The sequence below is a fragment of the Myotis lucifugus genome, unplaced genomic scaffold (genome assembly GCF_000147115.1).
Source record: "Myotis lucifugus unplaced genomic scaffold, Myoluc2.0 scaffold_9, whole genome shotgun sequence".
NCBI classification, from domain to species: Eukaryota; Metazoa; Chordata; class Mammalia; order Chiroptera; family Vespertilionidae; genus Myotis; species Myotis lucifugus.
In genome coordinates this window covers 3,133,355-3,160,462 of record NW_005871057.1, presented here as the reverse complement: position 1 = coordinate 3,160,462, position 27,108 = coordinate 3,133,355, and the positions used below count along the sequence as shown (strand labels likewise).

General features: G+C 35.0%; 1 protein-coding gene across 1 annotated transcript in view; it reads right to left on the bottom strand.

Annotated features, from left to right (window-relative positions):
- The window catches only part of SYT1 (synaptotagmin 1), a 353,422-nt gene extending 329,895 nt beyond the window's left edge, over positions 1-23,527 (bottom strand). Inside the window, exon 1 of the mRNA XM_023749755.1 lies at positions 23,470-23,527. The gene's annotated coding sequence lies outside the window, so the exon portion shown is untranslated. The remainder of the gene's footprint in view (positions 1-23,469) is intronic.
- Positions 23,528-27,108: the final 3,581 nt, after the last annotated feature.

Below are 27,108 nucleotides of genomic sequence, written 5' to 3'. Positions count from 1 at the left end.
TCAGCATTATGACTTCAGTTATGTGTGTAATATCTTTTGTGAAGCCCCAAAATGTAGTAGAAGAAATAGTGCTTTAAAAATATACTTGCCCAGCTGGGTGGCTCAGTTGGTTGAGCATCCGTCCATTCACCAAAAAGTTTGCTGGTTTGATTCCTGGTCAGGGCATATAACGAGGTTATGGGTTCAATCCTAGGTCAGGGCACTTACAGGAGGCAACCGATTGATGTTTCTCTCTTAACATTGTTTCTCTCTCTCCATTCCTCTTTTTCTAAAATCAATAAAAATATACTTGGGTGAGGATAAAAAATAATTTTAAAAAGATATTCTTGATTACTTGTCCACTTATAAGTTCTAAGATTATTTTTAGCTGTTCTGGCTTATACTGCTGTGAAACCCCTAGCAGGTCAATTATCCATGTTCTTGGCTTCATGTTACTCATTGTCATTTCTGGATGAGCATCTGCCATCTGAGAAACATATTAATTCACTGTAACAATTTACCCATAAAACTAAAATTATTATCTGCCTCTAATTTATTGATCCCTCTAGCTTGGGTTTTACAATACCCTTTGGTCCAAATAAGCAGGAAAAGTATGGAAATGGTCCACATTTATATATTTTCTCTGAAATGAATGGGTACAGATAAGCTATATTGATCTCAGTTGTTATTACTGTTTAGGATGAGTTGAATTTTTATTTTGTTTGCTATATCCTAAAAGAAACATTAAAAAATAAATGAGCAGGAACTTACAAAAATAGTAACATTTTTCCCTCTGGGCATTCTTCTTCATAGTCAGTGAAAGAAAAAAGTTGGGAAATTGGTCTTCATGTATTGTAAGAGCCTTTATATTAAAGACAGTGACATTTAGGAGCAGAGTATACATACAAAAGCTGTCACTCCAAATGAGAAATTTTAAGTTAATTTGAAGAGAGTATTTCTATTATTGAGTCTTAAATTGAGAATTAGTTTCTACAGGATGACATAATGTTATCTTTAAAAGAAGAGATTTTTTCCTATCTGCAAATGGTAAAAAGTCATGTTGTCTTTTGTAAATATTAGGATGTGAGGTAGTTATCTATATTTTCCAATCTTTCACATGTCTTTCATATAGCTTTTAAGATGGAAAGCTCTTTAAAACCCCACCGCACTGACAAAATAAATGGTATTTAGTATTCCTACTTGATTTCTTGTGAATGTGGCATTAAAATGTCCTTTGAGAAAAGCTATTTGTCAAATAAAAGCATGCTATACTAGCATATGAAAGAGACAAAGATATTATCACACCAGGCTTCACAGAACTCATTAAAATGTATGTAAACCGGGAGCAAACAATATATAAAAGAGAACTCATGGTCTGGTTAAAATGAAGTAATAATATTATTAAATGCATAAAACAGCAAGAATTATCTTCTCTAAGAATCATTTGATCAAATAACTGCTCATGTTTCAGATGCTCTAGTGGTTCCTAATGGTTGGTCAAATAAAATTTCCCATAATGAACAAGGTTATAACTCAAACTCCAGAGTTTGTGACTAGGTGCTTCCTTATATCTGCTGACATTGGAACATTTGAGTCTTAAAGATCATTAGTGCTTATGAAAATAAATAAATACAACCTGGAATTTAAAGAATTAGTTAGCAATACTGAGGAGTCCATAAGGAATATTCTGTGGCTGTGCAGCACACAATTTTATAAGCATGAGTCATAGGCAGCCATCTTTCAGAAAATAAAAATCTTTGAAGATCATTCAGGGATCTTGAGGGAGGGTTTAAGCAATCATGACTTAACAACTGAAGTTGTTATCTGCTGAAATGTTTATTATTTTTGAATGATCACTGCCAAGGAGCTGTTTTGTATTCATAATTGGTCAAATATATACACTTTGGATTAAAATGAAAGGACAGAGTTTTTAAAAACCATATCTTGTTATTCATGAATTCTCAAGAAAATATGCTACTAGGGCTCCTAGTGTGACAAATGCTGAAGTAGTAAAAACAGGGTGATATTTGGAGTTAGATAGGCCTGGATTAAATTCCTAAATCTCGCCTTTGTTAACTTCATGGAAACCATTCAGTCTCCCTGAAACTCTACTCCTCATTCTGTAAAAAGTATACATCTCTCACAGGATTGTATAATATGTTATTAGACTAACTGGGATAATGCGGGTAAAACTCCTAATGTAGTGGCTAATGCAACACGTGCATTCTCCTGTACTTTACTGTACCAATGTACTGACTACTGGAAATGCTGGGGACAGAGTAGGAGGAATATCAGTTGTCCATATGTGATAAGCGTATTCAGAGGACCTTTTTCGCCTGTGAGTCATTTGCTGGGTGATTTTTATAAGGTTTTTAACAAGAAGTAATATTACAAGCACAAAATAATTCCAGAGTACAACTAGCACTCTTGAGCTCTGAAAGAATGTATTTACTTCACATAGGTGAACAGTTTATTCCCAGAGTTTTGTTTTTCTTCCCAACCTTCATCTCCCAAGGATTAGGCCCAATTATAATTAATTCTTTAATAATGAAACTGATACCCTTTTCAAGCATTTAGACCGGATACTAGATTAGAGTACACTATAAAATATGCTTCTGAGTGATTATGACCTAATTAATTACTTTAGACAGCTTTTTAAAGTTTGATTTACTAATTGCACTCTCTGAAATTGAAAGCAGGAAATAGAGCTGTTCAGCCCACCAGAGACTTCATTCCATTTGGCACAAAACCGGAGTGAAAGTTGACTTAATTTGTGTTGCTTTGCATGGTTGGGTTTGACAAGTGTGTTTGGGTTTCATAAAATAATCAAAGGTCATTTCTGGCCCGATTTTTTTGCAACTACAACCCAAATTAATAAGAACAAAATCCAAAGCATGCAGGAGCTCTGGTATAACATGGACTCCCGCCTTCCTTGTTCAGGCTGGCCGCCTGGGTGTGTGCTTGCGGAAGTGAAGTGTAGAGGCGATGATGCCAAATGATCATCCTCAACCCTGAAAGGTGGAGGTACAGAACATCATGTATATCAGTTCCTGCTGGGTCTGTGGGGCCCTGAACAAATGAGTCTCCGATTGTGGCCCAGGGCAGTTGGATCCTAAGAGAGGCTGTATGCTAGGAGAAAGAATTGGGAAAATTTAAGTGAACCCTTAAGTTCAGGACGCGGTGCCCATATCTTATCTTCTCCCCTCTGTCTTTCTATACCACTGAGTAGGAAAGTACAGTTGGTGTTGATGTTTTACTTGGAAACGTAAGCAAGTCCACACTACAAGGTATCTACAAACTGACTGCTAAAGAGAATCACCCATGGCCTTGCCTGAGTTCATATCTTCCTAGTTATTTGCTTGAAAGTTCACATAAAATTATTTGGAAAGGTATGGTTTTTACAGAAATCTTGGCTTTATAAGAACAATTTCTCTAAGGGACTCCAAATAAAACAGCTTAATGTGTTGTTGTTTTTTTTTTTACCAGTGTTTATTTTTCAAGTAAAATGCTCAAGAAACTTTATAAAGCTCCAAAGGCCTAGGGATATCCAGGTTTCAGATAAGATTATAGGCAGGTACTGACTATTGGTTTCCCGTTACTAACGCCTAAACATCTATGTGCTGGATTCTGTAGTTCCATGATTCTTCTTGTTGGGGAGTTATTTCCTCTGACTCTCGACGGCGTACATCAACATTTACCACAATAAAAATGATAAGTTTTTTTGGTGTGTTTTTTAAGGGACCTAGAACTGACCTCAAAAATGCCTGCGTATCAGCATAGTTTCCTAATACGCTTAATATTTAAATGGCATTGAAGTGCGTATCTTCAAATTCCAATTCCACAGTTCCATAGCTCTATCATTCTGCTTAATACACGAAGCAGAAGTTAAAGTCAACTGTAAAATTCAATGCACAGAAAGACTGTATTTTTTTTGTTCAAGAAACATCTGAAAGAATGGATAGGCATGAGCTATATGATTCTAATAACATAAAACCACTTTCACTGACATCTACTACATTATACTCTTCCTGACATTTCAAAGAATTTTTAAAAATATCTGTTCTTTTACAAAGCGTGTTTATTTTTACTTCTAATTTTTTTTTAAAAAATATTATTTTATTGATTTTAGAGAGAGAGGTAGGGAGAGGGACAGAGAGAAACATCGATCAATTGTCTCCTATATACTCCCCAACCGGGGACTGAACCTGCAACCTGGGCATGTACCCTGACTGAGCATTGAACTGGCGACCTTTAGGTTCACGAGATGGCACTCAACCAACTGAGCCACACTGGGCAGGGAAAGTGTGTCTGTCTGTTTGTTTGTTTGTTTGTTTTTAAGTTGGGGTGAATCACAACTTAAGTGGCTTGTCACAGAAGGAAGGTTTCTGTGAATGAGTAGATCATCCAAAAGCATACTCTACTTATAGATAAGTAAAACTTAAGTAATGTATATTTCTTTGAAAGTGTTAAGGTTTTATTCATATTTCAGAGACATATTAATGTGAACTCAGTACCCCTTATTAATATTTCCTAGGACATTAAAAAGTGATCAAATTGGAAAATGTGGTTACTTATTTAGGATCTAAATTAGTATATTTTGTGAGGGAAATCGACCAAACCAAGAGTAGCTGGAAATCATGAATTTTAATAAAGAATGCTTCACACTTCTCCATTACATTTTAATATATATATAAAATTATTGATTTCAAAGAGAAAGGGAGAGGGAGAGATAGGTAGAAACATTAATGATGACAGAGAATCATTGATTGGCTGCTGCCTGCATGCCCCACACTGGGGATCAAGCCTGAAACCCAGGCATGTGCCCTGACCAGGAATCGATCCATGACCTCCTGGTTCACACACAGAGCAACCACTGAGCGATGCTGGCCAGGCTCCATTACATTTTTTGAACATCTTGTATGTACCATGTATTAGCGGTGTTACAAACATTATTTCATTTATTCTTCATCAGGCAAGGGTTATTATTCCCACTGTGTAAATTCAGTATTAGACTAAGTATAATTCATGATATTTAATACATGGAAATTCAGTGTTGCCCATGGCTCCTGAGCACTGACTGCTCTCTCCCTAGATGAACATAGCCTAAATGCCACTGAGTTTGGTTTGAGAATGAAAAGATGTGACACATACTTTAATGGGAAATACATAGGTTATAAAGTTATGATTATCTAGGATGATACTGTACACATATATAAAAATGCACTATTGCAAAAATAACTGAACTTTACAAGCCTGGTAGCTTGTCCAGTCATTGGCAGCTGTGAGCCCCATCTGTGACACTGGTGATGAAGAGAAGCTACACACCCACACGGCAAACCTGCAAGAGGCAGGCAGGAGTGGATGTCATCCCAGACCTCCTGCCATGCTTTGGGTTTTGTTCTTATTAATTTGGGTTGTAGTTGCAAAAAAAATCCAGGCCAGAAATGACCTTTGATTTACTAATTGGGCTCTCTGAGATGATGAAGAGGTTACCTCACTTCTGATAAAATTCTGTATCCTTAGTTAATTAAGTTGGCAGCATAACTTTGATGTGTCTGTGTGTTTGGGATTGTATGAGAAAATGTGTTGTGTGTGCTTTCGTATGTATATAAGATATGTGTGTGGTAGAGTCTGTGCATAACTTTTGTGTGTGTATGTTTGAGCTCTGTACATCACATGTATGGGTGATGTGTACATGCCTGTGGGTGAGTATGTATGTGGTCTTTTCCTTCCGTTCCCTTATCCAATTAATTTTTGTTGAATATCTCTTTTGCTATCTTGTGAATAATTAGTTTGTTCTTTTGTAATTTTTGAAACCCTTTATCTAGAGCACTAACTTTTCCTCTTCCCATATCTTATTTTTTCAATTTTATGCATATTGTCAATTAAACTGTAAGATAATGAAAAGAAGGAAAGTTCAAACCAATTCACACAACACCTTCTATGCATATAAACACACAAAGACTAACAAATGTTCATTTCTTATTTAATTTGGACTGTCATATAGATTTCAACAGATAATATTTGGTCAGATTTGATTCAGAATCTGGGAAGTAATTATGATGAATTAAGGTACTACAGCTGAACCTTGAACAACACAGAATTGAACTGCATGGGTCCACTTATATCTGCATTTTTTTCAATAAGAATATTGGAAACTTTTTGGAGATCTCCTTACTACCATGAAGCAATCATAATAATGACAGTAATTTACACACAATCATATTGCTGCTTCTTCATTAACAATGCATGATTCATTACATGTGTAAATAAATGTGATTTTTTTCACAATATATTTTTACTTCTGCTGTCTTGTATTAGTAATATGCATAATATATACAGTGTTTTATATCACAGAAAACAATATTCATGTTAGTATTGACAGATGATTCATCTTGTAAACAGATGATATAAACTTATGGTAGTGATACATATTAGCATAGTACTGTAAATGTATTTTCTCATGATTTTCTTAACATTTTTCTCACTAGCTTACTTAATTGTAAGAATTCAATATATAATACATATACAAAATGTGGGTTAATAGATGTTTATGTTATTGGTAAGGCTTCCAGTCAATAGTAGGCTATTGGTAGTTAAGCTTTTAGGGAGTCAAAAATTATATGTGGATTTTTTTTACTGCATGGTGAAGGGTGTGTGTGTGTGTCAGTCTCAGTGCTTATAACCCTTACATTGTTCAAGGGTAAAATAAATATTTTAAATCATCCTTGATTTTATTTCTCAAGACTGTTTATTAATTATTATTATTATTTGTAATCTTCTTGCCTTTAGTGACTGCTAATTATTGTTACTGGGATATTTGTTTTTCAGTAGCAAAGAGATAGAAGAAACATAAAATAGAAGCTGTATTTGATATGTTTGCATTTAAGATACAACATATTTTATTGTTTATAATAAAAAATTATCTATACAAAAGCCCTAGGTGCTAATTTTAATATTTGCACAAGATCTGTTTTTCTATGTTAGTACCTACACTTTCACTAACTGTTGATGTTATTTTCTGTTGAGATTCTGGAGCCTAGGGAACTTCTGGGTTTTGTTTATTGTTAATTTTCATCCTTATTTCCCCGAAACAAGAGACTTTGTATGGCCCTCAAGTGCAAGGACTTCAGATCAATTCTTCATATTACACTTGATTGCCTCTTGATTACATAACTTCTGAGTGCAATGCTCTTTAACAAAGTATTGTAGATGATAAATCATAATGGGTAAAAAAAAAATCTTGCCATAGGTATGGCAATAATTGAAAACAAGACTCAATCATTAGCAAAGCAAGAGCAGCCTCCTCTGATACACACTCTACACATGGGTTCCCATTTGCAATGCATGAAGAGCAGTAGAAGGGCAGCATGAAACCCCTGAAAGCTCTAGAAGTGATAGAAAAATCAGGGGTTTTCTTAGGATGGATGAAGGCAGGGGTGAGAGTAAAAAAAAGAGAAACTAAGGAATGCCTAGCAGGAGAATGAATAGCATATGGTGTTTACATGGGGGAGTGGTTAGTTCCAATTAGGAGCACTGGTACAAATTAGCATAATCCCTCCCACTGAGACCAGTGAGAAAACACAGAAACATACACACTCACATACTAACATGTGTATGGTGAATTTTGCATTAATTAGGAATATTTTAATGTACAAATTTGTAGATTGACAGATAAAATTCTTTTGCCTTCCCACTTCATTTGTTACATTACAAAAACATATAAAAGATCTTGTCTTCTCATATGTAAGCATGGAAATGTTTTAATAAGAAAAATACCTTCCAAATTAATGTGAATAAAAATATCTAAGATCAGATTTCTAGTCTTATATAAAACTCATTTCCATCATATCCATTGTGAGTTCTAAAGTACTCTAAAATATTTATTATTTTCAAATATATTTCTTTGCTAAAAGAAAATAATGGTTTCATATGAAACTAGAGGCCTGGTGCACGGATTTGTGCACCAGTGGGTTCTCTCAGCCTGGCCTGCAGGATTGGGCCAAAACGTGATCTCCGACATCCCCCAAGGGGTCCCAGGTTGAGAGAGGGTGCAGGCCAGGGCAAGGGACCCCACTGGTGCACGATTGGGGCCAGGGAGGGACATGGGAGGTTGGCCAGCTGGGGAGGGACCGCAGGAGGGCTCCAAGGCATGCATGGCCCATCTCACTCAGTCCCAAGCAGCTGGACCCCAGCAGCAAGCTTACCTACCAGTTGAAATGTCTGCCCCCTGGTGGTCAGTGCACGTCATAGTGAGTGATTGAGCAGCCTTAGCATATCATTAGCATTTTACGCTTTGATTGGTTGAACAGCCCACTGGATGACCAGACACTTAGCATATTAGGCTTTTATTATATAGGATACTATATGATAGATTAAGTCATATTTTTACTTATTTTTGGCCTGCCTTCCTTCTTTTCTAACTTGCTCTTCCCTCCCTTTGTCTCTTTATGGCTCTTTCACTCCTTTATTCCTTACTTTTTTTGTTCCTTTTCTTCTTCAAATATTCTCTGAGTCTAGCCCTCAGCATTAGCACAGGGCCTGGTACTGTTGAATGACTGAATAGAATTATCTACTGTGTGCTAGGCATTGTGCTGGAAGTGTTCTCTGGATTGATGGGTGTGAGGGGATGGCTAGGCTACCCAACTGCTGGCTGACTTTGCTTATATCCAGCAGATCAGATGGGTGCTACAGTACAGGTATGTCCTAGATGCTCTGGGAATATAGAAGAGAGAAAGAAACTAACTCAGCCAAGGATGAGGTTAGGTTGGGAAAAGTGGGATCAAACTCTTGAACCAAAGCTCTGGTGTGTGAAAGAACATGGTATTTTCTGGAATGGTGAGTAGGTTGGTTTTATGTCCCCATGGGAGTTGGAGGGTGGCGTACATGTGACTTTTATCTGTTTTAATTTTTTTCTGTACTTGTTCTTCCACCTTTTTCATTTGTTGTTCCCATTACCCAATTGGTACTTCCATCCATAAATTATTTCAGAAAATGTAATGTCATTGAGTGTTGGAACCAATGAGACAGAAATATACTTATTACCCATTTTTATATTATCTTACCTCTGTGTAATACTGTAGGTGTCCTTTCTTCTCTATTTGTCTTTTTCCTCTCCTCTCCCCCATGTTTATTCATATATATTGAAGAATAGGATGCTTTGGTTTATATGGAGATATGGGAATAAACTGCACAGACTAAAATGCCTTTAAAAGGCAAGGATGCTGTGGGTGGGATCCTGGGAGGAGATAGCAGGAAATAGCAGTTATGCTGTATTTTCTACATAGTTTTCTGGGGCATAGAAGTTTGGTCTCAACACATTATTATGCTTCTGCTTTAGGTACCTATTGCCTAGGTAAGCATAATCCCCAAAATTGTTCAAGGGCATCAATAGTCAAGTTCTCCAGCTGCCTTCTCCCCTCATAACATATGCACATAAATTAGTAGTGGTAAAAATAAAGCCATTATACAAATAATGCTAAATTAACAAAGGGTAATGTTTCAGCACAGGGAAATCCATAATCGATTTATGAATTTAGATCCATATGATGATCTCATAAGAGAAAATGGATGCAAAAATATAGATACTGGTTTTGTGAGGTTGGAAGAGGCACCACATGTGAAAGTGCTATGCAAAATATGATGTTCTCTGCAAATCCAAACAATGCTACTATCAGTTTAGATAACTACAAGTCAAACATGATTAAAAAGATACAAGTAATTATTATGGGGGCAAGTGACTTAACCTTTCAGAGTGTTAGTTTCCTAATCTGTAAAATAGGGTATGATACCTACCTTGTAGAGTTGTCAAAATTATAGATAACCTGAAAATTGCTATGCACAGAGTGTGGCAAATGGTAGGCATTCAATAAATGATAGTTTATTTTATTATGACGATAACAGACATTGCTAATCATCCACAATTTTAGAAAAATCAAACAAATAAGATTTCTTTTAAATTGCACTAACAAAACAAGTACTTGCAATTTGGGTTCTCTTGGATTCCAGATGTATAAAAATATAAGAAAACACCTTTGTCTTTATATTTCAAGTGTTAGTCAGCCTGGGGATTTTCTAAGAATAAACTTTACACCTTTAAAAAATAAGAGGTACATTGGAATGTGTGGAAGAATAAAATGTGGAGAAAAAAATACACAGAGAAAACACAAGTGTTTTATGGCAACAGCTCAGGACAAGAGGGTGATTTTCAGAATGATAATAAGCACTCACCGCCCCATAGCTCAGGGCTGCTCCAACCTCCTGCACAGTGGGGAACCTTCTATGTCCTTCACTATCAAATTGTACATGCAACTTATTTGTAACAGAACATTGAAAAGTCAATGAAGGCAAACCCGGTAGGCAGCTACTGTCAGAAAACATCTGAATCAATAGGACACTATCAGAATTGTCTTTCCCAAGCAAAACACACAACTGTATTAACCAAAAGCATAGCAGTGCTGTGAAATTCCTTCACTGCAGTAACTTAAAGCTACATAGAGCTTGGCAAACAGGCTTTAGTGTCTGCCCAAGAGGTATGAAAATAACAACAAGTGTTATTATGAATCACACTATTGAGAAGCATCACCTGAGAAGATGTGATGCTTCTGAACGAGAGGCAAAGTCATACACTTAAATCTTCCCTCTTCTGTATGATGCAAGCACATTAAAAAACTAACACAAGCTAACAAAACTTATTTTAAATGTGTTACTATTATTCTATGACTAAGGGTTCCACAGAATGAGACATTAAGCAAACACACACACACACACACACACACACAGACACAAAACCCCAACAATACAGAAAAAACAAACAAACAGGTTAAAACAATGGTTTTCCATTGGATAGAATAAACTTCAAATACTTTACTTAACCTTCATAATCTCACTATAGCCTCAACCCTAACTAACTGTATTGTGTGTTTAGGTAAATTCATTCACAAAGTAGAAAACCAGTGTGATAGTAAGTCATGAAAGGTAAAAATGGAATGTCCTTTTCTTTGTAAAGTTTTTCAGGCAGTGTTAAGCCATGTCTATTGCTGGCTTCCAAGTACTTCTTATCCTCATGCTATCATATTATAACTAGAAAATTCGTGCACCTGGGGGGTTCCTCAGCCCGGCCTGCACACTCTCACAGTCCAGGACCCCTTGGGGGATGTCCACCTGCCAGCTTAGGCCCGGAGGAGTGGGCATAAGCTGGCAGTCAGACATCCCTCTGGGAACCAGGCCTAAGTTGCAGTCGGACATCCTTAGTGCTGCTGCCACTACCGCTACACTCACAATCGTCAGCCTGGCTTGTGGCTGAGCAGAGCTCCCCCTGTGGGAGCACACTGACCACCAGGGGGCAGCTGCTGCGTTGAGTGTCTGCCCCCTGGTAGTCAGTGCACATCATAGTGACCAGTCATTCCGGGTCGTTCTGCCCTTAGGGCCAATTTGCATATTACCCTTTTATTATATAGGATTACGTTTAGAGTGCCCATCCATTCCACTGTAATGTAAATTACTTCAAGGGAGAGATAGTGTCTTGTCCTGCATGTAATACCCTGCATAGCATGTAGAGGGCAGTGTGAGGTGGTGGAGAGCAACAGCCCTGCATCTAGAAGTCCCGATCTCCAATTCCAACTCAGTCACTTATTAACTGTGAAATTCACTTCCTGATCCTCAGCTTCTTCATCTGTAATATAGAGATAATGCTGGTCTATTACAAGAGATATGCAGATATGTACATATGTATTTGTGTATCTTGTATTAAAAAATGCTAGCCATACAATTACTAGTAAGCACATAATGTTTGTTGAAGCATGAAGAAATATATAATTTCTTAAGATTTATCTGGTAATTCTTCAATAGTAGTATTTCATAATATATAGATTAGAAGTAAAATAGTAGTTGTAGAAAAATTGAAAACTATAAATTTGCATTTCTATTTTTTTGGTCTAACTTTATTTTTTTACCTTAATTTTTTCCATCACCATTTATCACTTCTGTGCCCTTTGAATCAACAACAACCTTCTATTATTCTATTTATTTTTAGAGAACTGCCAATTTAAGAATACTGCAAATCTTCTAAGGAACATTCAATGTATAAAAACATAAGGTAATAAATAAAGACTGGCTAATTCTAGCCTGAGCAATTAAAATATGGCATATTTATGACTTAGAAACTATAAGTTACCTTAAAATCATATATTTATTCTGCTGGTCATGTATACAAAACTAGTTTTCTGGGATTAATTTTAGGGTTTATGATATCAAAAGAGACATGTCCTCAAAGCCACAAAGTCATTGCATTTCTATATTTGCATCTTTTGTCAGGGAACTGCAAAAAGATTCCACTTCAGACAACTAAATTATTCCATCAATTACAGAATATATGGATAAGTAAACTGTAATATATACATACAATGGAATATTATTCAACCTTAAAGAGGATGGGAATTCTGACCCATGCTGCAACCTTAAAGACATCATGCTAAGAAAATAGGTCAAACACAGAAGGGCAAATACTGTATCATTTCACTTCTATGAGGCACCTTAAAGTGTTCAAGTAGACTGAAAGTAGAATGGTAGTTTCCAGGGCTGTGGGGAGAGGGAATGAGGAGTTAGTGTTTAATGGCAATGGAGTTTCAGTTTGGGAGGATGAAAAAGTTCTGGAGGTTGTACAACTGTAAGCATGTACGAATACCTCTTTAAATGGTTAAAACAGTAAATTTTATGTTACACATATTTTACCATAATTTTAAAAAGGTCAAAATAGTCTTGATATCCAACACTCAAGGTGATGCTATTAGGAGGTGGGGCTTTGCAGGGTGACTAGTTCATGAGACTGGATCCCTTAGGGTTAGTGCCCTTAGAAGAAGGGACCCCAGAGAGCCCTCCTGCCCTCTTTTTGCCACGTGAGGATAAAGTGAGAGGCCTGTCACTGGACGAGGGCCCCACCAGAACACAGCAGGCTGGCACTCCGGGCGCAGGCGTCTAGTCTCCAGAACTGTGAGAATTGATGTCTGTTGTTTATAAGCCACCCAGCCTATGACAGTTCATTATAGCAGCCTGAACTAAGGCAATGGTACAAATGAAATAATGTTCTTTAGATTGAGGGGACACAAGTATTTACTTCATGAATCCATGCTTTTATAATTTGGGTATTTAAAAACTATAAAAATTAAAATGTAGATAAATAGTATTTAGTCACAAACTTTAAATAAGTTACATTACAGGAGAAAACAAGCTGATAAGTGTAGCCTACTCCTCCTCATTGACACAGCTTCTATCACGAGCCTCACAAGAACCACTGGGAAAACTTGGTGTTAAAATAAATAAATTCTGGGTTCCTAAGTGGGTGATTAGAAGGAGATATAACACCTCAAAGGCAGTGCAGGCATGCTGCCTCCAGGGCCTGGGGTTCCTGGCCCCAGTATCATCACACATACTACCTAGTTCATCACTAAGGACCTCACCTGCCTGACATCCCTGATGTCATTTGCTTATTTGGGTTAAGAATGTGTGTATAGCGGGTGGAGGAGCAGACAGGAGAGAGGGCTGATGTGAGTACCTGACCCCGTTCATTTTTTCCTACACGTTTTCTCATGCCAGCTGCATTGAGGCATTTTGATCAAGAGAAAAGTGGAGTTAGGAAATATGAAGCCAAAACCACTTTAAAGAGACAGCAGCTTGAGAATATCAGATAAGAAGCAGAATCACAGCAGGAAAAAGCAAAGGTTAGGAATAGAGGGAACAGCATGGAAAGCCAGCTCTACCTATTTTCCCAGTTTTGGCCTGGGTCGACTGAGTGTCAGGAAAAATTGAGAAACATTTTGTTCCTGCCTCCCTCTCATCATCCCATCCCCATTCCTAGTGCTGTTAATACTGTGGTTCAGCTTAGACTGGGTCTTTATGGGTTTATTTGTGTAACTATGCTGAGTAAATATCCATATTCTGAAAGGGAAACAAAACATATTAAGATGAATGCTGTAACACAACTCTCCCCTAGGTTGGGGGCTGCCTGTATTATTTTCCATTATTTCAGCTGTTCCATTTAATGATAAATTTGACTTTGCCATTTGTGAAACACTGATAATAATAAAATCCAAGAGGAAAGGAAAATCCGAGACTAAATCCTGCATAGTTCAAATATTACATACCTAATAAAAAAATAAGTTCCCAGGAGATGTCAGAGCAAATTGTACCAATGCTAAACTGAAACCTAAAATGGATAAAGCAAAAACCCTGAGCGACTTACAAAAAAACTGCTAAGAATTATTGTCAAAATACATATCGGACTATTGAAATTTTATACAATATCACTGTGGGGGTCATTGACTTAGCAAACCAATGCAGTTTGATCATTTGTTTGGAGGCATTATTTCCTCACTCTCCAACATCTTGTACCAGTTCTTAGGCTTTGCCAGGATTCTTTTGAAAGCAATAGCAGGGTGAAGCAATTTATAATAACCATAGAACAGGGAACATAAATTGCTTAAATGTACAATGGAGCATATGCTGAACCAGATTTCTCATATTTTAGAATAGGAAGGAAAATTGTTTGTAGTTTATGTAAGGATTAAAGTTTGAGGTAAGAAGAAAAATGGTGTTTACCATAAATTATATTTTACTGATACAGAAGTAGTTATTACTAAGATTGGGATATGTTTATTTTTAAAGGCAGAACAAGATTTGGCATTAAAATGGGGAGTGATGTTAGTATTGATATTCTGCTTCAGTATTATAAATGTATTTTTACAGTACTTACAAAAGAACAATTAAAACAATAAAACCAAATGAAAATGGTAGATATGAAATTTACCAACAGAAAATCACTGAAATACTAAAAAAAGAGAAAAAATTTAAAAAATATATTATTTATCATGAGGGAAAGAGCAGCAAAATTAATAATTTTGTGTTGTTTGAGATTTCCTTGCTAAGAAAATTTTGTGATTTTAATTTCAGATATCACATACCAAATTTTATTTAATTTTTTTAAAGGAGAGAGTATTATTTTGTCATGGACTGATATAAAGCTGTCCATTAAAATGATGCATGCAGCCCTGGCTGGTTTGGCTCAGTGGATAGAGCATCGGCCTGCAGACCAAAGGGTTCCGGGTTCAGTTCCGGTCAGGGGCACATGCCTGGGTTGTGGGCTTGATCCCCAGTGGGGGGCGTGCAGGAGGCAGCCAATCAATGGTTTTCTCTCATCTTGATGTTTCTCTCTCTCTCCCTCTTCCTTCCTCTCTGAAAGCAATAAAAATATATTAAAAAAATAAAATAAATAAAAAATAATATGATGCATGCAATAACGTGTTGGATGTAATTTGTTTTTGAAAACTAGTTTACAATGTTGTTAGGTTGATTTTCTCTGAAGAAAATAACCCAATTTTGACTCCGAAGAAAGTACTTTTCTAGTAGGGTAGAAGGCCTTTTTGGTACCCTTCACAACAAAATGCATACTGATTCAGCTTAATTTATGGGGCCATGAAGACTGTCAAAATATCTCAAGACTTCCTTTTAAATGTTCTTAAAGTATATTTATGAGGTGACATTGGTTAATAAAATTATATAGGTTTCAAGTGTACAATTCTATTATACATCATCTGTATATTGCGTTGTGTGTTTACCACCTAAAGTCAAATCTTCCATCAACATATATTTGATCCCCTTTACCCTTTCTTATGCCCCAACCCCATTCCCTCTGGCAGTCACCATATTGTTGTTGTCTGTGCCTATGAGTTTGGTTTGTTTGGTCACTTGTTGCTTTTAGTCTTATATCCTACATATGTGTGAAATCATATGGTTTTTAACTCTTTTTGTCTGACTTATTTCGTTTAGCATGATATTCTCAAGATCCATCCATCTTGTTGCAAATGGCAGTATTTCATCTGTTCTTGTGGCTGAATAGTATTCCATTGTATATATGTACCACATCTTTAACCAATCATCAGAGGAAATGAATAATCACTTCTCCCAAGAAGACATACAAATGGCCAACAGGTATATGAAAAGATGCTTAGCTTTACTAGCTATTAGGGAAATGCAAATCAACACTATGAGATACCACCTCACACCTGTTAGAATGGCTATTATCAGGACAAGCAATAACAAGTATTGGAGAGGCTGTGGAGAAAAAGGAACCCTCATTCACTGCTGGTGGGAATGTAAATTGGTATAGCCACAATGGAAAACATTATAGAGCAGTGGTTCTCAACCTTGGCTGCACATTAGTTACCATATGACCCAGAAACCCATCTTCAGGATATCTACCTGAAAATTTTGAAAACATTAATTTGCAAAAATATATTTACCCCCATGTTTTATTGCAGAATTATTTATAGTGGCCAAGACACAGAAATGAACAAAGTGTCTTTCAATAGATGATTGGTCAAGTCCTACTTTCAACCTCTCTGAAAGAGTCACACTGTTGACCTTGTCCAATTTAAGTATTTGCTTTAAGGAGGAAGAGACCTTCAAGGAGATAGCTCATAGTGGACTCCTCCTAGGGCCTGCCTACATTCTATTGTATCAAAACCAAATTTCATCTTGCATTCAAAATTTCTAACCATCTTCCATTTTTTTCTTCCTTCACACTTTCCTTCTTTTTTTATTCCTCACAGACTTATATTTGTTTCATAACTTTAAAAGAATGCCCCTTTAATATTGAAAAGGAGTTATCTTTAATGGTGAATTTAAAAATAGAATTACTATTTGCTGATGCTATTTTATTAACTTCTGTAATAAACATTAAGAGGTGATCCTTGTACAATGAGGTTAGGGGCACTGACCTGCCCCACAGAGTAGAAAATTCACATAGAACTTTTGACTCCCCAAGAACTTAACTAAAGTTGTTCCTCAGTATCTACAGGGGTCTGGTTTCTACAGATACCAAAACGTATGGATGCTCAAGTTCCTTATATAAAATAACTTGGAGCAATGCATACAGTCAGCCCCTCAAATCCATGTTTTTGAACTGCAGTTGGTTAAATCCATGGAGGTGAAACTCAGGGATATGAAGAACCAACTGTATTTTATTGAAAAAAAAATCATGTATAAGTGGATCTATGCAGTTCAAATATGTTTTGTTCAAGGGTGAACTGTATTGGAATTCTCATATGAAATTTTTACATAGGATTTATTATCTTCATTTTTATAGATGAGATATTGAGGCACCATGAGTAAATGGCTGAAATAGAACCTGAACACAGCTTATTCAGCCACTGCCAACAATCTTCACTATAAAAATGAATAATTCAACCCAAAATAATGCTCTGGTGAAGACAAATACATAAATAAATCAGAACATTAGTATATATCAAAATTAGCATTAATTGTTCAGATAGCTAAATCATTTGTTTTAAAGTTATTAATTTTAGACTTTACATGATTTCTTTTAAACAATATTTTTTATTTAAAGCATTTCCACTCCATTGCTTCCATCAGTATACAAGTTATATTTGAGTCATGAAAGATGATAAAGTTTTCAAAACAAGGTAAAAAAATATCAATGAGAACATCCAAATAAAGATTATTATTTCTAAAAGTAATAGACTAAATGTTATCGCATAATTATAATAGCTAACTTCAATATAGCACCTACTATCAACATGATACTGCTATGTAAAGAAAATCACTGCATATCTTTAATTAATTTGATTATTACTATCATTCAATGAAGAAATTAAAACATAGAGGTACACTAAATTGCCTTATGTTCCATAGCTTTGATAAGTAGTGGAGCTGGAATTTGAGTATAGAGAGTTTCCAAAGCCAGAACTAAGATTAAAAGAGGGTCCTTCTTCAGTGCTATAAAAATTCTTTAAGTCATGAAATAGCTTTATTTATCATGGATGATAATAATTGTGGGAAACCCATCTCACGAAGTCTCTCACAGAAAGTGACAAAATTCTCAATCATTTGAAAAATAAAAACAAAGTGATTCTGACTATAAGTCAGATGAATATTTTTAAAAAGATAGTCTATTACTGTAAGTCAAAATAGTACTATTCACAAAGTGGGTATTCTAATATGAATGGCATGCCTATATTATTTGGTCTCCCCTTTCACTCCTAATATTTGTAATTAATTATAAGCTACTTGATGACAGAAACTGTGCTTTATTCACTCCTATATCACCAACACCTGGGACAATGTACACAGTAGGTAATCAATAGCAACTATTGAATAAAGAATGAAGAATATATATAGGAATAGATTTTCAAAGTTGTACCAAAGAAGATAAAGGTAATAAATCCAGAAAAAAGTTAATCATTTTATTATTTACTTTACAAACAAAATAAATATGTTTTTTCCCCTGTAGGTGAAGTTTTATATGTTGGCTATCATACGCTTCAATTTTGGTTCTACTTTTTTTCTATCTAATTATTAAAGCTTTCTTTAATAATTAAATTCTCCTATCATGATTTAATTTTACCATCTGAAGGACAAATACAAATGATGCAATCAAATGTTTATTGATGATAAGCAGTAAAGAAAAGTAATATATGCACTTTGCATCGGCAAATAATGTCTTAAAAAGTGTCATAGTCATTATTTCCACTTCCTGCTATCATGCCATCATTCATACAAGAAAATGAAATATGCCTTGCCTTCAGCAGTTGTAATGTGTTTAGTTAAGAAGGATAACTCGGAAAGGAAGGGGTAATCAGACAGACCTGAGTTCACATAGTAGCTCTGCTATTTTCTAATTAGGCTAACTTTCTAAAGCTTTCAGTTCTCATTTTAATCATCTATAAAACCATAATAATATAGAAAGGCTTCTTTTGATAATTAAATTAAATTTAATCCTATGATTACTAGAATATCTGACACAAACTAGGAGCCCAATAAATGTCACCCTTTCCTTTCCTAACTCTCTTCCTTTTATGTAAGTACTCTTTAGGCCTATGCTTAAGAAAGCTAATCAGGATAAAGGGTAAATTATAATTCAAGGAAAATGAATTGTTTTTCTGTATGACCATTATTGACTAAAACAGAAATCAATCAGCAACACACTTTTGTAAATGATACATTGGATTCCAAAAACAGTAAAGGCAAAATTTCACACAAAAGTTTCTTTTACCGTAATATAATATAAGCTTTTATATAACAATGCAACAGCCAAAATTTATAATTAAACATCACCACAGTAATCCCTGTATATCTAATTTGATCTGAGAGAGTCTTGGGAAGTAGATTGGGAAGATTATGTTTAATTATTCAGATAATAAAATAGAGAATCAAAGAGATTGCTTAACTGTTGCTGTTGGGAGATTATATGCATGTATTATTATGTGTTATTATACAGTATTTTTATAGGTATGTGATCTTGAATGCTATCACTTTTCCATATGTTATTGGACTCTTCCCTATCAGAAGGAAAGTTGGACAAAGCCAAGCCTCAGTTTCCCTAACTCACTCTCTCTATATATATTATGTGTGTAATATAGTAATTCTTTCTACTATAAACATCATCCTAATGAGCTATGTCTACATAAGGTTTTGGGCAGGTGGATATTAGGCAGAGTTGATATAAAACTTAATTGGAGTTTTGGTTGAAAGAAGTTTGAATTTTAAGAGGCTTCTTGAACCCATTCAAGATCCTCCATTTTTAATATAAGCACTTTCAGTTTATATGGCAGATAGAACAAATAGAGAGTGGTTACTTAAGCCAGATTTCTCCCGATCTGCCACTACCTATTAAGAGCTAGCATACATGACTTATCTGTCCCTCTAATGCCAGAGGAACTGATGGGCTAGATTTCCCAGACACAGTGGGAATGAGGTTTTTGCGCTATCTTCAGAAAACGAATTTTCTAAGACTCGCATGGGAGGATGGGATGTGGATGGAGTTACATTTCTCAGTTTCCAATGTCCCACTTCCCCAAGCCAGTCCTGAAAGAGGGGCAGCTGGGAGTTCAGCAAGGCAGAAATGAGGCCAGTGCCCAGAGCTTCCATCCCCTGTTGTATCCAGGTGTAATTCAGTATGTAAGCTAATTAAAGTCCCCAGTGCATGTGTGGGGTCCAACATGGCTGCGAGCCATGTAGGCACAGGGGAGCACATCCCCTGCCACAGGAGTCCCAAGAGGGAGAAAAGAGAGCAAGAACTTCTGTTGTTTGGAAGTTTATATATTTAGGTTTCATGCACTTGCGGTGGCCACGCCCATTTTGGCCACTGACGGGCTTTCAGGTGTGATTGACAGGTAGATAGGTAGGCCCCTTCCCATGTGACTCAGACCTTACTGGGCATGTGTCTAAAGTTCTTCTGTCAAGTCCCTTCCCCCATCAATCAGGGGGGAGCAGACTTGGAGAGTGAATGGAATGCCTATGTTATTTGGTCTCCCCTTTCACTCCTTTCCTGTTAAGTAATAGCCAGGTTATTACGATGGCATCACCTCCATAAATAAGGATATTAAAAGAGGTAATACCTATAAAATGAGACTATTAGACTAGATAATGTTTTCCTAGCTCTATGCTACTATTAAATATACACACATCTAAACTTTTTGATTACAAGGACTTGTTACTTCAAATAGAGAAAGGTTTGATTATATTAAATTTCCGAGGAGCATTTGCAAATAATAGTTATTCTCTAATGCACCACAAAACACCTTCCTAGTTAAAATCTGCTTTCCATTAGGTCCTTTCTTACTGAATACTTCTTTTTTTATCTGATGTGTCAGGAAAGTGAGATGGTTAATCATAGTCATGCTTTGAGTGAGAAAATCAACCCCCAGCAGTATTTAAGGAGGTTTAGAAAATCTAGGATAATATGAATAGTTTCTAAGAAGCACTACTGAGCTTCTGAATGTTTTTAAAATCTATCCTCTTTGTTATTATCTAGTGTATTCAGAATCTATAGAGAGAGGACCCATGGAGTTCTTAAAAGTACCATTGAGTGTTCAGCAATTGAAGAGAAAAAGTATTTCAAGATACAATTTCCAAAGGTTCTTTTCTTACTTTTCCTTATTTTCCTTAACTTCCTTAGGCACAAATCTTTTTGTGAAATTTATTCAATGTGCTCCAAAGATCTTCAGTAATATTTTAATCAACTATCCAAATCATTTTAAATCTATGGGGCTTTGAGGAAAAATTATAAGTATTTTTATGGCTTTCTATGATAAAAATCTTTCAGTTATAGGTTTGATTCAAATACAAATAGTAAAAAGTCACTTATTCATGGCCTTACAACACAAGTATATAGTTTATAGAGGAGGAAGATAACTAGTCATTGTACTATCTAATGTTCTCACCTTACGTCAGGATTCATTCCATGTTCTGACACCTCTAATTCATGAATTCTTTGAAGGTCAAGACATACATTAAGATACTTATGTTTTGACAGTATCATTTTAATTCAGAGTATTTCTCTTCCTAAACATTTTATAATTTTTTTAAAGAATAAATTATACTTTTTTATTATTTGAGCTTGAATTAAGAGCCATTTTTTCTTAGAGTTATTTATGAGTGATTTAGTATGTAGTTGATAAATTAAAGAAGGTCTGGGAAGGGCAGGTGTGGGATGTAGTGAGTCAATGGCAAAAAAATCGGGGGGGGGGGACATCTGTAATACTTTCAACAAGAAAGATAAATTTTAAAAAAACTAAGGACAATTAAAGCCTGAAAGAAAAAACTGCCCCAAACAACAAATGCACCAATAAAAGCATGCTTTCTTTCTTGAAGACATGTGCATTATTTTCTCTGGATTATTCCAATGAGCAGATCTCATTACTGGAATCAGTTTCCTCCAGAATTTGCCATACTAAATAAAATTTCAATGCGATTATGAAAATTACAATTCAAATCAAATAACTTATGTATCATACCTAAATAATGGACCAAATAACAAATAAGTCAGATCAGAAAAATGGCCACTGATGGCTTTTCACAGTGAAATTATGAGACTAAGAAATTGGGAGGGGTAAGACAGATAATATCTGGCTCTTATATAAGGAGATTAAACATTCTATCATTTAAAAAAATCTAACCTTTTTACAGTGAGTAATGTACAGAATTGAAATTATGTTTAAAAACTGAATTGTATGCATAAAAGCAAAACTTTAAGAGAGCCTAGTGTTTTTGTGGGACAATTGCTAGGTGCTGAGATATGTTAACTCTCTGGTCAGTAAGATGTTGAAAAAAAATGTCAAAATTGCTCATTTATTTCATATCTTGCAATTTATTCAGATGGGCAGAGCTTGCTTTTCTTTCTTTCTTTTTTACATGATAGGGAAATCTGATTCTTAAATTATCTTTCTTATATCCAGAACTATGTAAACTTATTCATAACTTGCTCTGTCACCTCAAAACAGCATTTCACATATTCAGAGTTAATTTTCAAATTAAGGAACAATTTTTGAAAGTTTTGGATCTTATAAATCTCAGATTTAAAAATTTACCCATAACTACAGCACAAAGTGAAGGTAGAGTGCTTGTGGAAAGTGAAGATGGACACGATATTCAGGGAAGTAAAGAAACATCTTTCTCTCATTGCTCCTCTGGAATAAGTACAATAAGTGAAATGTATTGCATCATAATCTTGATTAATTATGTTTAATCATTCAAACTAAGATGTGACTTTACATTAAAGTTTTTTGAAAGCTAGAATTTTATTATATAATATACGTTGTAGATATCCTAGAAAAATTACTTATGAATTTTTTATATCACACACCTTTCTATTATATATAGTTATCATTTTGTTAATTCACTACATTTACATTAAAGTTTGTTTTAAATTTTAGAGAACTACATTTGCAAACTCGTCAAAACAATCATGGCATTAAAAGTGATATAAAGTGGGTCAAAGTGGATTTCTATCTTTAAAAATTAATTTGATATTCACATATTCAAATTTATGTTTATATCTAGGAAATCATTATAATGTTACCATTTTTATCATACAAATGATATAAAGAATGCATTTAATTTTGTTCAATAGAATCATATTTAGAAAAAGAATTATTACTATCAAATAATAGCTATACTAGAAAAGACATGTCATAGTAAAGTTGTGAGAAGATAGAGAAGAAGTGTACTGATGAGATGAAGCTATAAATTTTAAGCCTGCAGATGGTGTTTTATAATTCTAATTTAATGCCTATAAACCCCCCAAGCATACTGATTCTGTTTGTTCAAAATAAATAAGTTTTGTGTCACATACAGAACATGTGAGGCATCTGATTAAACTTTATTATTTTTTTCTTCTTTAGAATTTAAAAAAGATATGATGCTAGTCAAAAGATATGATGAAACCAACATAAACATTTTCTGCCACAAAGATGTAAGACAAGGATTACCTTGGCTGCTTATCTAAGAGGATTATAGGATCAGTGATTTCAGTTTACTCCAGCAAATTGAAATTGAGTTATAGAAGGCTCCACCTACTCAGTATGTTCATTTCTTATCTTCGTAAATAGAAAGGTGACACTTTCTGTAAAAGAATTTTGAAGCTCTTCTAATTTTATAGCAGTGCTAGTATAATTATTGTGTCATAAAAGTACTTACTGTTCTGTTAGAAATTCAGGGGTATTTTGGTCTCTGTTTTCTCTCTTCCAGATTCTTTTTTTCTAAAAAGAAAACAATATGCACAGTGGTGAGGTGACTACACATAGTTCAGAATCATTTCAAATTGTCATAAATATAATTGATACATTTTATGATTTAATATTTGTATTTAAAAATCTTGCAATGCATACATCCAAATAACAACATAATATATGTATATGTACTAGTATATATAGCATTGGATAGATAGAAATTTTAAAGTTGTGTGAGTAGTTTATACACTAATTTTCTGGAAAATGAATTGTGCTTTTAATACTATAATTTTTCAGTTTGAAAACAGAAATAATACTAACCTAGTCAGACATTGTTAGAGAATATTACATTATCATATCCATTAAAGAAGAATTATACAACTTAATGCCTAGTGCTATATTGAGTATCAATATGAATATTATAAATCAACCTTATACATATCATGTTACTTTTGAATTTTATATTTTCACTAAAGTTAGGAGAATGGCATATTTTAAGAGCCAAATCAGTGTCCACATAAAACCTAATGCCACTTAGCATATAGATCAATCTGGATAGAGAGTAGATTATATATAAAATAAATCCATTAGGGGTAGGGAGAAAAATAATCTCACATTATTCAGAAAAAAGTACAACTTTCAGTTTATAGAGTAAGAAAACTAAGTCCTTCCCAAGAGTTACTATCAGGAATCACTTTAATGTAACAAAGTCAAGAATTTCTGATTTGGTTTGACAGTTACCAACCCACAAATAAAAAAATGTCATAGTGCTAGAGACAAGTCCCCTTTTAAGTATGTTCTCATCATTTTTACTCTTCAAAAAGTCTAGGTAGAAAGAAAACCAAGAGAGAATGGAATATATAAGAATAGATTCATAATAGGCATGTTCCTCTGTTTTCAGAGTTCTTACAATATTTATCTTCAACAAAACAACAACGCTTTCATGCCAGCGCTCTGGGGATGGGCTCACCCAGGTACTCAGCAGAAAAGATCGGAACTGACAGCGATAGCTCCAAAGCTGCATTTATTGCGTCTGTTCAATGAGTAAGCCTCCGAGCTCTGCTTTCATTTTAATTCCTGCTTGAAACGCAACTCCTTTCTATGAAAATCCATTAGAAAGGGCAATGTAAAAAGGTGCTTAGATTTGTCTGGCTGACTTTTTGAACACGACTTTGAGGCACAATCAATTTTGGTAAGATTTCTATATATAGTTTCAGTCCACTGAACATATATTTTTTTTCTTAAAACAAAAACTACAACAGAATTCTATAGATGTAGATATTGTGGTAACAAAGTGACACAGAAGTCTTTACAAGAAATATGGGGGAAACCAATTAAGGAAAATGAAGGCGTTCTAAAAAACTAAGAGAACACTTGACATTCTATATATTGCACGTTGTTGCTTAGCAAGGGGCAGGCTTCCCTAAGGGCTGCGGTGAAAGGATTAAACAGTTTTTGTTGTTGTTGTTTTTTGACTTATGAGCCATCTGCAGGGATTTGATTTCATGTTGGTTTTGCAGGCATATCTATCCCAAGGATGAATGAGCAGGCCTGTTCTGTAAGGGGACAGACAATGATTTTATTTTTAAACTATGTGCTGAATATAGATGTGCCTAGTATTTTTCTGGTAGCTAATTTCTCTCTTTCATGTATAAACAACTCTCTTTATTTTAGAGAAAAAAGGGGAAAATAGCACAGTATGATTTCACACTTTCCCTTCTCTATCTGGCTTTTCAGTAATGTAATGGCTATCAGTAGGTGCTGGTATTGGGACTTGGTACTTTTATGTGTTTGTACAATTCTTGTGTTTTAAAATATATTTTTATTGATTTCAGAGAGGAGGGGAGAGGGGGATAGAAGTATCAATGATGAGAGAGAATCACTGATCGGTCGCCTCCTGCACGCCCCCTACTGGGGATGGAGCCTGCAAGCCGGGCATGTGTCCTGACTGGGAATCTAACCATAACCTCCTAGATCATAGGTTGATGCTCAACCACTGAGCTCCACTAGTCATGTAGTAAATGCTTAAAACAAAAACAATAAACAAACAAACATGAATCTGTTTAGGTAGGTTTATATATTTTTCACAAAACATTCTATACATTCATAGTCGATAAAGCTGATGACTCTGTCATGGTATTTTTATCCAGTTTTAGAAGAAGGCCTGACATGGGCGAAAAAAGACAATTAGCTGAGAAATCAAACTGCTAAAATCATAATTCTATTCATGGAATAAGCAAGCACTGCATGCTTTAGGCATTTTAAATACTACAAATCTTTGATTTTTTTCTTTTCATTTTTTGGGGGAGGAACTATTTACATTCATTTTAATGTTCGGCATTTAAAAATGCACAGCTGTGCTTTTTAAAAAAGAGGACTTACTTTCAAGAATGACAAATAACTAATATTTACATCCAAACTTTGTTTTAAATATCCCAAAGATTTCATTTTGATGAAAATATATTGATTTTGAGTTTTTACCAAATATCCCACTGAGGTGGATATTTATTTAGGATTGGATTTGAAGCGTGTGCTGTGAATTATTGCAACATGGCCCCTTGTAAACCTGCAAGCCCCAGGAGACTGAAATGACAACAGAATCCTTCTCCCAAGTTTTAAATTTCAAAACTGCAAAGTGTTGATAAACTCCGGTTTACTCTTTCTGAGATTCCCCCCTATTGAAATGCCTAAACTGTGGTGAGAACATAGTTACAGAGTTGATGTGCCACTCCCTCAGCACAGATAGCACTAATCCTAAGGGATTTTTTTAGGCATCTTTTGGCTTAAATTCTTAATCTTGGAACAGCAGTCAGCAAGCAGAGGTTACTTCAAAAAGAGACACTATCTAGGCCATTAATGACTGGATGTAAGCTTTTAAATAAACAGAAAAGTGCATTGCAGGACAACTAAATCCATCGCATGATTCCTGATTAGATCCTGGACCATTAGGACAAAACAATTAGCTATTAATAAGAGTATTGAGACAGTAGATGAAATGTGAATATGGACTGTGAATTATATAATGGTATTATATCCATGGTAATTTGTCTGTGTTTGACAACTCTTCTGTATAATGTAAGAGAATGTCCTGCTCTTAGGGAATATACTAAAATATATGCTAAAGTATTTAGGATAAGGCACACTATGCCTCCAACATATTCTCAAATGGTTCGGAAAAATATATGAATTGTGTATATATACACACAGGTAATATATATATATATATATATATATATATATATATATATATATATCTAAGCGATTGTTACGATGGGTCAACCGAATGGTCACTATGACACGCACTGACCACCATGGGGCAGACGCTCAATGGAGGAACTTCCTCCTGGTGGTCAGTGTGTTCCCATAGCCAACCTCCCGTGGCATGCCAACGTTTTGCGGTCCCTCCCCTCGGCCAGCTGGATCATATAGGACAAAATGTAAACAATTGGTTAATCTAGGTAAAGGGCATAGGAAAACTGCTTATATTAATTTGCTACTTTTTATGAGAGTTTAAATATGTATATTTTATTGATTTTTTACAGAGAGGAAGGGAGATAGAGAGTTAGAAATATCAATGAGAGAGAAACATCTATATATATATATTATG